The sequence below is a fragment of the Peromyscus californicus genome, unplaced genomic scaffold, assembly GCF_007827085.1.
Source record: "Peromyscus californicus insignis strain IS unplaced genomic scaffold, ASM782708v3 Scaffold_20__1_contigs__length_68692818, whole genome shotgun sequence".
Classification (NCBI taxonomy): Eukaryota; Metazoa; Chordata; class Mammalia; order Rodentia; family Cricetidae; genus Peromyscus; species Peromyscus californicus.
Window position 1 is genome coordinate 32,875,221 of NW_026294503.1, and position 12,284 is coordinate 32,887,504.

Consider the following 12,284-nt stretch of genomic DNA (forward strand, 5'->3'; position numbering starts at 1 on the left):
CTCTCTGGCCACAGTAAGGCAGAGGATGTTGGTGGAGTGGGCACGGGCTGCAGTTTCTGAGGCAGAACTTGGGGAATCTAGCACCTGCCAGGGAAATCTGACAGGCATATGGCAGCTGGCTTGTGACGGGTTCTCATGATCTGGGGAGGGGGGGGGGGATGAGAGTCTTTGAGGGGATTGTACTTAGGAAGGGCCCTAGGGGCTGACAGTGGGGAGCTGCTCCTAAATGAAATTAGAGTTTATAAAAATCAGGACTTGCCTGCTGTATCCCCCACAGAAAGACCTAGACATTGTGGGAGGCAGGCTCACATGGAAGAAGGCCCCATCTTGAGGCTCCAGGTCCACACAGGACACTATAGGTCCAGGTTGGTGAGGTGTTGGGGGCGGTTTCTGATACAGTGTGAACTCAGAAGACCCCAGAAAGCTGCTGACATTCAGAGAAGTGTCATCTTTGTATAGGCAGAATATCACCAGTGGCCACCATGACCTTTTCAACCCATCCACTGTCCTGTTCTTTGCCTCATCTACTGCTCTTGCCCTGCTGTCGGCTAGCTCTGCCCTTGTGTTCTCCAGGGACCTTCCTGGGTCCCCGGTGCTCACAACAGCCCCGTCTGCCACACAGCTCTGCTCCCTTGATGACCTTACTCTTAACCCATTCCTAGCCTGTTAGTCAACACCCCCAAATCCTTTCATCCTCTATTCCTCACACATTCTTGCATGCCAGGAACTCTCTGGACTCTCTCAGTAACATATGAGTCTCCGGAGGATCATCGGGGCTTCCCTAGGGATTAGGTTTGTAAACGTGAGGAAGCACCTCGGTTGTCTGAGACCTGTCTTCCCCTCCTGGTTCTCCAGTGGATATTGTTAGCTGAACTTATGAGAAAACACAGCAGGAGGCCAGGCTCTCCAGCACAGGCCTTCACAGAATGTCTTCAGGCAAGTGTCACTTCAGGACCTCACCAATGGCCTCTGGGGATGTCCCTCCCTTCTCCCAAGGTGCAGCTGTGTCAGAAGAGGAAGGCCAGCCTTGCTTCTGGTCCAAAAGAGTCTCATGTGCACCTTTGCACAGCTCACACTGTGGGTATGCAGGAGGAGAGCCCTGGGGAAGTGTTCCCAGGCCTGGCTCTGTAGGTCCTGGGCTAGCGCGGGGTTTTCCTGATTTCTACAGTATCCACACACTGAAGAAACAGCAGCAAAAAGCAAGAGACAGAGACAGCCAGTCAGTCAGGAGCTGTCACCAGCCTAAAGAGGAGTTTAGGGAAGCAAAGGGGAGCGGGCTCCTATCAGTTACCACCTCAGTAATGACATTCTGTACAGCATGTCTGAACACACTGGTGGCTGTTATATTATACACTCTTAATTTCAGAAAAAACGTGGAGTAGGTGACTTTTGCTAGAGTGACCAGTGGGATTTGCTTTAATTGGCTCTAGTATATGAATAGTACATTTAATATATTTGTAAGTGCATATGATTTGCATAACAGAATGGTATAAAGTAGTGCATACTATATAGTACTTATGTATATGCATATCATGTAGTACAGTAAGTACACACACACACACATATATATATATATACACATGCATACAATGTGAATGTGTATGTAGAAATACATGCACAGATACATACAAGTTCTGCAGCATTTCCGATCTCCTTGCCTCCTGGAGTTTTATACTATTAACTTGCTAACTCTCATCATTACCCTCTAAGTAGGTGTTGTTATCTCAGTTTGTAGAGAAAAGGAGTGAGGCACAGGAAACTTCAACAGCTGGGTGTGTTTACTGGACTCACTACAGCTGGATGAGGGATATGGCCCCTCCTCACCGAACCCAAGACAGCCCATGTTCCTGTTCTTATATCCATCCTCAGGACTGCAAAGGAGAGGAAGTGGGGGTGGGGGGTGGAGCTCAGATTGTGCTCCAAGTAGAGGTCTTCAAGGATCCCAGCCCCTCTGTGGAGTTCAAAGTCAGAACCATTCCACACTAACACCAGGCTTCCTGGTCTCTCACTCGTACCCTCAGGGCAGATGACATCTGATCTTGCAACAGACTAAAGCAAAGGCAGAGACTGGCACTCCAAAGTGTCATCTTAGCCAAACACTGACAAGATCTGCCCAACACTACTCTCCTCACTAACTTGATTTCTAAGCATTTTTCATTAAAATGCTGCGGTTGCCACCTTATAATCAATTATTACTATCTGGGGACAATGAAATGAACATTTCAAGACTTCTTCAATATTTTCATCTAGTGCAGTGTGTATTAACAGGTCGGCATTATGCAGTTCGGAGTGGCAGCCTATGACAAGCGGAGTGGAGAGCTTCCTTACGCAGCCATGACACACGCCGGGCACGCCATTTCTCAAGAGGACCTCTTGGCTAGTGTTCCAAGCTGCCCTTCCTGCCACACGCAAGCCTGTCTCTGTGGCAGTATGTATGGTGTGCCTACAAAGTGCAGGGAGTTTCCTGCAGCTAGAACAAGGGACAGCTTCCAGGCCTTGCTGGGTGTGTGTGAAGGACCCCTGCTGTCCCTTCCTCCATTATTCTTTCTCACATCCAAGCCAATGACAACTGATGAAGTGTGGCATACACTACAAAGTCTTTCTGGACTTCAGGGCATTTAGCAGAGACAGGGCTATCTGGATTCCACCAGATGCCGGAATCTTGGAAGGCCCTGAATTTCCACAGAATGTGGGCATTCCCTCCATCATGGTCCAAAGGCACTCACAATTTCATGGAGCCCTGAAGTACTGTCACCAGGTACACATGGCCTGCAGGCCCGGCACACACTCAGAGAACCATAAGCCATGTTTGTGCTATTTTTGCCCTGTAGAGTGTCAACAATCCAAGCTGACCCAAAGTGGGTCACAGTCCAGTGTAGCTCATTAACTGCTAGCATGCATCCTGCCCCCTCCACGCAGTAGCCTCTGAAGAGTGCAAGATCAGAGAATGGGTTCTCTTCCTATCAGAAACAAGCTCCCTTCACCCCATTTCCTGCCTCTTTGCCTGACCCCTTCTTGCTCCTGTTCCTCTATGACCTGGACACTGAGGCCCACAGAAAAAAGATCCATTCGCCTGTCACATGATGCCACCCAGCTGTGGAATCTCCTTGGTTTTTGCCCTGTCTCTCTCCCAGCCTCTTGGGATCATCTTCCAGCTCTTGTTCCCAATCTTCCTGGCTTTGTTCCACAGCAAGGTCACAACTGCAAACAGGAGGCAGAAATTCTCAAAGCAGTTCAAGTGGCTCACTCCCGGGAACTCAACCCAGGGACACAGTGCAAATAAAGGAAAATGCTCACAACATCACAGGGCTGGTGACAGTGACCATGACCATGATATACATTGCTGTGCATGGCATATAAATACGTAACAACAGAGAAGGATGGGAACTCACAGTCTCTACAGCTGCTTGCTGGAATATTACACAACAACCATGAAGTACAATGATTACTCAAGGTGATTCCTGGAATACTCTCAGAGTGACTGTCCTTGACCCAAGCACAGGATTCAAGGCGGGGAGAGATGATCCCTGACTCCTAGAGGCCTCTTTTGAGCACACTGCCCATCTGGAGAGGCTGCTACATGCAGGGAGCAGATTCTGTTCAAACTGACAAAGAGAAAAGCAAGTCAGTGTCTCCAGCCTTAAAGGTCCCTTTCCTGTTTTGTTTTGTTTTGTTTTGTTTTTTTTTTTCCTTCTGCTGGCCTTTACTCTTGCTCGACACAGAGGGCAACTTTAGTGCTTGGAAAAAGTGTTTACACAAAAACCATTGAGCAACACAGTGACGTGTCTTCCCCGAACGGCCTCTTGGACGTGCTGTGGGATGGAGCACAAAGGCTTGCCAAAGGGATCTCAGGCAGGCTGTCTCTGGTACCCTCCCTTCTCCCTGCTCCTCCTCCTCACCCAGCCATTGATTTCAGAAAGGGCTGAAGGCTGCTGGGGTGTGTTTGCTTAAGAAAGTGGGAGGCATGCAGACATGTGAGTGGCGGCTATTTGGGCCAGTATCCAGGAAGAGCAAAGGTTCCCAAAGTCAAGACCCCAAGCCCACAAGATGCAGGATCTTCTTTTTCCCAGGCCCTAAAACTAGGTCTGAGGTGGCGTCACAGGAGGCTAAAGAGGAAAGACAGATCCCCTGGAGACCTGCCTAACCCTCACCCACTCAGCTCAGTACACTCTGGATGCTGTGTTTATGGTTCTAGCAGGTGGGCCAGCCTGTGGCACTGAGAGCAGTGTGAAACAGCCTGGCTTTGGATGGCATTTTCTAGTGCGTTGGGAATGCCTAGATGTGCCTGGCCCATCACCCGCCGCCTCAGCGCGGGAAAGGAAAAGCTGCATTTGCACAGGTTAGCACTCACAAGGGAAGAGGAGACACCAGCCCCGCTCCTCCAGGAGCCTGCACAGGGCTGTTCAGGACTGGCCAGGGTGACAATAGATGCCACAAGGGAGATGGGAGATGGCAGAGGAGGAGACCTGGTTGAAGATGGGGTGGAAAGGAAATGGGAGGGGAAGATTCCCAGAAGACTGGGCATCTGTATACACTGAGTTTTGAAGAAGAGATGATAAATGACTCATTAGGAGGCAGGGGAAGATGTCCCCCAGCAAGGAAGAGGATATGCAAACCATAGGGGCTTGAAGTCCCTGAGGCACAGTACGTTCCCAGGGGGACTGGTCACAAGACCGAGGACATCACAGCTATATCTCTACCCACGGCCACCCCTTTGTTGTGGACTCAAGTTCACAGAAAGAAAAAAAAAAGAGGCCACACCTATGTTGAAGGTTTTGCAGACCAATTAGTGCTCAGTAATTGTGGGTAGCTGAACTGTTGCCGTCAGAGAGAAAAATATCACAGCCTGGGCTGGGGGTGTAATTCAGGTGGTAACTCAGTGTTCTCTTAGCATGCATGGCCTGGGTTCCCTAGCATTGCAAGAAGCGGGCCATGGTGATGCATACCTGTAATCTCAGCACTGGGGAAGCAGAGGCAGGAAGAGTAGAAGTTCAAGGTCATCCTCAGCTACCTAGCAAGTTCCAGGCCAGCTTGGCTACATGAGACCCTGTCTCATACTCCAAATATTATAGGCTATGTTCAAGTCTTCTTTATATCCATTTTTTCAACTACCCCTGTTATCTAAACTAACATTCTTTTAATGTCAAGTGAAACCTTCAGTATGTATCAATACACCGCTAGCTTCCACCATATCAAAGGCTAAGCATGTCACCAGACAGCCTCTGAGGTCTATAGCAGAGAGATTCCACACCGTTTGCTCTCACCTGTCCACCTGATGTTCCCACTGAAATCTTGAGTGAACACACTGTTTTATGACTTTCTTTTGTTCCGTGGCTATAGAGTTCATGTTATCACTTGATGGGGAACCACATCATTTGAGGCAACCTGAATCTGTGTCCCTGATCCATGGTCACTTACATTTGGCTCAGAATAAACTTCGCTTCCCTCTGGAGCAAGAGCTGTACTTCCATCAGCACCGACTGATGAGTCTTCTGTCTCTTACTGGCCATCTGAGTGTGCTGTATCTCAAAGGACCCAGCACTTTTCTGTATATTAACTAATTCAGGCTGCCATTAACGATTCTGCCCATTTCACAGGTAAGGACACTGAGGTCAGGATGACTTGGTGAGTAGCAGAGATGTGATTTGCACCCAGACCACACTAATCACTGCTCTGAAGGTTACATAGACGGACGCATGTCTGGGGCTAAGATTATCTGAATATGCCTGAATACCTACCATCTCAGCATGAGCAGCCCCAAAGCTGGTCATTCATGAAGAGTGAAGGACTTAATGTGCCTGGTTGGCTTCTAAAAGCACCTGTGAAATTTCCATGCCCCTGGTGGCCCTCTCTTCCTGCGACACTGGGCTTGGCCACAGTGGTTGGCTGGAAATATTCGCTCCTCCATGAGGGAAAGTGGTGGATCTAAGGGAGGCTGGTGTTACAAGAGGGAAGGAGCAGGTGACAGCAGAGAGGCCACAACAAGTGCAGGAACACCTCTGGCCCCGACCTTTAAAAGCTGTTGTGTCTTCAGGAGCAGGACAACGGGACAGGTGCTCGGATGTGTGGGCAAACGAGCCTGCTGCAACAAGCCCAGCTGAGGGTATCCAAGCCAGAGTGAGAACTCCACATTGCCAGCCCTCACTCTTCACTGTTTTCTGTACATACATGGGGCTTCTCCCTTAGCATCTAACACACGTAACATCCCAGCGTCCTAGGAAAAACTCTACATGGACTCATGGTGAATAATTCCATTCTAAGTTGTATTTTCTTTAACGCTGTTCCTGAGCTTGGCCATTCACGCTATTTTCCTGAGTGTTAGAAGCTATAAAAGAATTAGAAACAAGGATCCTGGAGAGGCCGCAGAGCTGGTGGGCAAGGCCCTGGAAACACACGGCAACTTCAAAGCCCAGCTCAGTCATGTATGTGCCTGGGGGTACGTTACTCAACCACCCTGTGCCTCTGTTCCCTAAAAGGCTTATGCAGTCTGGAGTTATCTCTAAGGAAACGCTATACAAAGTCACATATTTAAAACAAAATACAAGTGCTTGATAAGCGGGGGTGCACCTGGCTTATTCGTAGCTTGTTCCCACATTGACAGACCATGTGTTTTGAGAAATGACCTCCAACCAAGCCTTTGGAGGTACTCCCACATGCTCTACCCCTACTCAGCTCAGGACTTCTGTGGTTCAGCTGGTCCTTAGGATACAGCCCAGAAGTGGGATCACCAGGTCAGTGTCTTAGTTACTTTTCTGTTGCTATGAACAGACACCACGATCAAAGCAACTCCTTTGAAAGAACACATCTAATTAGAGTTAGAGTTTTTAAGGGTTAGTTCATGATCATCAAGACAAGAAGCAGATAGGCACGGTGCTAGAGCAGTAGCTGAGAGCTTTATGTGCTGATCTGAAGGCAACAGGCAGAGAGAGAGAGAGAGAGAGAGAGAGAGAGAGAGAGAGAGAGAGAGAGAGAGAGAGAATCTGGGCCTGGTGTGGGTTTTTGAAACCTCAAAGCTCACCCCCAGCAGCATACTTCCTCCAAGAAGGCCACATCTCCTAACCCTCCTCCTCCTCCTCTTCCTTCTTCTTTTTTTTTTTTTTTTTTTTTTTTTGTTGTTGTCGAGACAAGGTTTCTCTGTGTAGTTTTGGTGCCTGTCCTGGATCTCGCTCTGTAGACCAGGCTGGCCTCGAACTCACAGAGATCCGCCTGGCTCTGTCTCCAGAGTGCTGGGCTCTCCTAATTCTTTTAATCCTTCTCAAACAGTTCCACTCCCTGGTAACTAAGCATTCAAATACATGAACCTCTGGGGGCCCAGACTTTCTCAAACTACCATGGTTGGCCTGAAGACAGACTGTGTTGCTGAACAGCCCCATCAGCACAAAGGGAACAAAAGACTTTATCCCATCTCATCAGGCAGAAAATAAAGACAGGAACACCCATGTTACCAAACGCTAGTGTGGATGTTCCTGTCCTCCCAATGGCCTTCCTTCTGAGCATATGTCCAGGCATTAGCTGATAACCTGTTCCCCACCTACAAGCTCCAGAGACCCAGGAGAGAAGGCCTGATAGTCCCTCAGTGGCAAATCCACTGGAGACTGAGACTGGCCCACACCAGGAGAGTGGTACCCCGTCCCCAGAGAACCCCGCTTATCAAGGCTTATATTTTATTTTATATCTATGACTTAATATATTATTTCTTTACGAAGAACTCCAAACTGTACATGGCTCAGGCTCCACAAAGCCAGAACTACGCCCTGTGCCTGCTACTAACTGGTGGATCTATCTAGTTCTCCCTGCCTGGGTTATCAGCATGCCAGGGGTGTGACGCCTGCTGACTCCTTTCACCTCCAGTGTCCAGCAAAGCCTCAGGGCTGGAGGTGCCCACCAATGCTTGTCAAGAAACTGAGGAAGCACAGACAGAAACAAAGGCTATCTTCTTTTTCTACTCACTCATCCACTGGCTTCACGCAGTAAATCCCCTGTACAAGCTCCTTCGCCATCCGGCAGCCTTTTGGACATGCAAAGATGCGCCCTCGCTTGTGTCGCCCCTCTTCCAGGGAAGGGGCACGTGCTCTTGACACTGCCACTTTCTTCTCAAGGGCTATCAACAAAGGAAATTCCCCAAGGTCCACTCCACCCAGGTCAGGATCTGGGGACCGCCACCATGCCCTCTTATCTCAGCTACTGGGAGCCTGGCCTGCAGGCTGTCTCTGGTCTGGCTGATAACACAGCCTATTGTTTTTAGAGGAAATAGCTTAGCCCTGAGAGCTTTCGTGCACGTGACCCTGCCTGAATGTGTGGGGGCAGGAAGAGGCCTGGATCTCTACAGGGCCATAGTCCCTACTAAGGAAGAAACACTCCTGTCATGAGACAGACGGTCCTTGTCTTCTCTCCAGTGTTTCTCACCCATCAGCAGTGGGGTCAGGCTCACCACAGGCACCTGCACAGACCTCTGGTGCCCACACACTTGCGGTGCTCCATAACCGTGAGCCCCTGCCCACTATCCTGCCACTTCTATGCACACTTCCTTGTTCCCCTTTGCCACTCCTGGCTTGGATGTGAACTCTCTGTGTCTTGGTCTAGAACAGCATCCGGCACACATCCAAGAACTCAGAAACACTTGTGGATACATGAGGGAAGCTAGTGTTTGTCAAGTGATGTTGGGAATACAGCTGTGCTTAAGTTAAGGCTTCCTTGCTCATGCAGCTCCACCAGGTCAATCCAGGACAAGGGAAGAGAATCCTCAAGTCTTTCTCCCACTCTGAGGTCAGGACAAGAAGCCACGTGCTGCGTTCACACTGTGTTCACACACTGCGAGGTGTGGTCTGTGTACTTTCCTTTACAAGACCGTGTCTGGGTGCTCTGAACCATATACATGGGTCATATATGGGAGAGGTGTCCATCAACAGGATCCAGATGGCCACTGCCAGGGCCTGAGACCTGTAAGCGTGGGGAAAAAACACTTTCCCACTTGTGGTAGTGTGAATGGAATTGGTCCCCATAAGCTCACAGGGAGAGGCACTATTAGGAGGTACGGGTTTGTTGGAATAGGCATGGTCCTATTGGAGGAAGCGTGTCATTGTGGAGGCAGGCTTTGAGGTTTCCTATGCTCAAGATATGCCCAGTGTCTGAGACCATTTCCTGTTACTTTCTGATCAAGATGAAGCCAGCACCATGTCTGTCTGTATGCTGCCATGCTCCCCACCATGATGATAATGTGTTGAACCTCTGAACTGTAAGCAAGACCCCCAGTTAAATGTTTTCCTTTATAATAGTTGTCACGATCATGGTGTCTCTTCACAACAATAGAAACCCTAACTAAGACACCATTGTTAAAGTTTGGAGGTGAAATGCCCTCTCGAGTCATACATGTTTGAATCATAGGTCCTCAGCTGGTGGCTCCATTTGGGGAATTATGGAATCTTTAAGATGTGGCTGTGGAGGCCGGGCGATGGTGGCGCACGCCTTTAATCCCAGCACTTGGGAGGCAGAGGCAGGCAAAACTCTGTGAGTTTGAGGCCAGCCTGGGCTACAGAGTGAGTTCCAGGACAGGCTCCAAAGCTACACAGAGAAACCCTGTCTCGAAAAACCAAAAAAAAAAAAAAAAGATGTGGCTGTGGAACCTTCTGAAAGATACAGCTTGGTAGGAGGAAGTGGTGACACTGTGTATGGGGGGGTGGTATGTGTGTGGGTAAGTGTGTGTGTGTGTGGGGGGGTGTGTAAGTGGGGGTGGGGGTGGGGGGGTAGTGTGGTGTGTGGGGATGGGAGGTATGTGGGGGTGGGGTGGGTGGGTGTAGGTGGGGGTGGAGAGTACATGTGTGTGTGGTGGGGGTTATAGGTTACAGCTCAGCTCTAGTTCCTACCCTGACTCTCTCTCCAGCTTCTAGGTCCTGCCCAGATGTGAGCAAGCTTCTGCTGCCAGAGCTGAAGCCATTCCTGCCATTTTGTCTTCACCACCACGATGTCCCCTGAAACCATAAGCCAAAATAAATCTACCTTCCCTTCGGTCGCTTCTGTCGGGTATCTGGCGACAGCAAGAAGGGACGTGTCTGTGACACTCACCCCCTGCTCTGGGTTTTCTTTCTCATCTGTGAAGCCTTCCCGGGCCTTTCCATCCGAGCACAGCAGTCAAGACGGGTGCTCACTGTGCGTGGCTGCTCTCCGTGGCTGTGCAACGTGGCAGGACTGACAGTTCAATAAGTGTGGTAGTTGGAGTAGTACTGAGCCATTTAATGTCAATATAGACTGGAATTTCATGGATGTTCCAGCTTCATCAGCAAGACCTCCTGACACGGTGACTATGCAGATAAGTCAACGCAAAGCTTTAGCTCGTCAACTTGATGAGGTTTAGAACTGCCATAGAAACTAACCCCTGGGCATGTCTTTATGGAGGTGGGGGGAGCTTCTAGGTTGAATTAGTTGAAGCGGGAATGGGTATGTCTACCCTAATCGCGGTGGTACCCATGCATGGGCTGGAGTCTTGAACTAAATCAGGAGAGAGCAAGCTGAGTACCGGCATTCATCCCCGCTGCTTCCTGACTGTGGATGCCATGTGACCAGCTGCCTCACGCTCCTGATACCATAACTTCTCTGCCACAAAAGACTGACTATACCTCAAACCATGAGCTAGAATAAGCCCTTTCTTAAGCTGCTTTTGTCAGTGAGGAGAAAAGTTACCAGTAATAACCTGGATGACGTGTACAGATATGGATGTGTATTTATACGTATATAAATGCATGTGTTTGTCTTACACAGATATACACATCTTTGCTAGCACTCTGCTTACAATGTAGGGTAGGAATTCATACATGCAGGATCTCACTGTGGCTGCCACACCATTCTCCCCTGAGAGGCTTCGAGGCACTGACAGAACATTGATTCCACAGAACAGATACGCCATCTTCAGATCTAGATGCCCAGGACAGAAATCAAGTGGGTCTCATCAGGTTTGTCCTCAGAGCCATCGCATAACACTTGACATAGAATGCAGCAGTGACAGGTCAAGCCTTATTTGTAGTGACGGCCACTTGTCATGGAAGAATGTTCACAGTTCAGGTGTCTCTTGTGAGTTTCTATGAGAACTGCAAAGCTCTTCATGAGAAGCCAGCTCACTCTGTACTTCACAGGGAGGATGCATCCCCTCTGTGGGCAATGCTCCACATGGCAGGCAGGCCACACCACAAAGAGTCTAAGAAAACAGGGCACCACCCCTTGCTCTGCTACATAACCCACAGGAGAGCCTGGAAAACACAGCACATGTCTCATCCCCAATCCAATCCCTCAACATAATTCCAAGTGTGGAAAAAGACAGCCTACTTTCTCATCCCCCAATGCAACCCACAGCATAGCCTCGTGGGAGAGTTTGGAAAAGACAGCACATCTCCCTCACGTGGGGGACATCAGTCACTCACCTCAGGAGGCTGAGCCACTGCCTGCCTCTGGCTCACAGATACAACTGTCCGGCTGCACAGCTCTGCACCGTTCTCAGCACAGCCCCGGCAGGTGCCAGTTCCTTCTTGAAGGCATTTTCAGTTCATCACAGTCAAGTCTGAGAATGGAACGCAGAGAGGAAGTTAGTGTTGGCATTAATCCCATCTGAGGCCTTTCTGATATGACTCAAGTCAATGGCAAGGACTCCACTCACTGACTAGCCCACCCAAACATTCACACTCCACAGGGGATTCCAGCAGCACTATTGGCCCATGATCAGAGTAGGGAGAACAAAACAACCATCTCAGACCTCCTGCTTGCAAGGGGTGGGAGACAGACGACGGCACAGAAAATGCCAGGCAATGGGACACAGGTTGTAAGGGACACTGGGGAGAATAGAGGAGGAAGTGACCAAGTTGGCCTGAAAGAAGGATGTGAAAGGAAAGGGGCATGGGATGTTAGCCACAACTACACGTGAGATGTCACTTTTTTTTTTGAGACAGGGTTTCTCTGTGTAGCTTTGTGCCTTTCCTAGAACTCACTCTGTAGCCCAGGCTGGCCTCGAACTCACAGAGATCCGCCTGGCTCTGCCTCCCGAGTGCTGGGATTAAAGGCGTGCACCACCACCGCCCAGCAAGATGCCACTTTATAAGTCTTAAGAGAAGGGTCCACAAGGACCAGGAAAAAACAATGCAATCGTGAAAGTTTAAGAGGATTATTGGATAATAATGGGTAACAGTGGAGACTCACTGGGCTTTTGCTGGTCTCCAGCTCTCTGCAACGCATTCCTGACATCACCAAGGTCATCTTCCCAAAGATTCCCATATTATGAATTTGGAGAGCATGAAAATTAG

General features: G+C 49.4%; 1 protein-coding gene across 3 annotated transcripts in view; it reads right to left on the minus strand.

Annotated features, from left to right (window-relative positions):
* St3gal1 (ST3 beta-galactoside alpha-2,3-sialyltransferase 1) overlaps positions 1-12,284 on the minus strand; it is a 76,984-nt gene that overhangs the window by 44,329 nt on the left and 20,371 nt on the right. For all 3 annotated transcript variants that reach the window (XM_052747934.1, XM_052747936.1, XM_052747935.1), the window contains exon 2: positions 11,412-11,548. The gene's annotated coding sequence lies outside the window, so the exon portion shown is untranslated. The remainder of the gene's footprint in view (positions 1-11,411; positions 11,549-12,284) is intronic.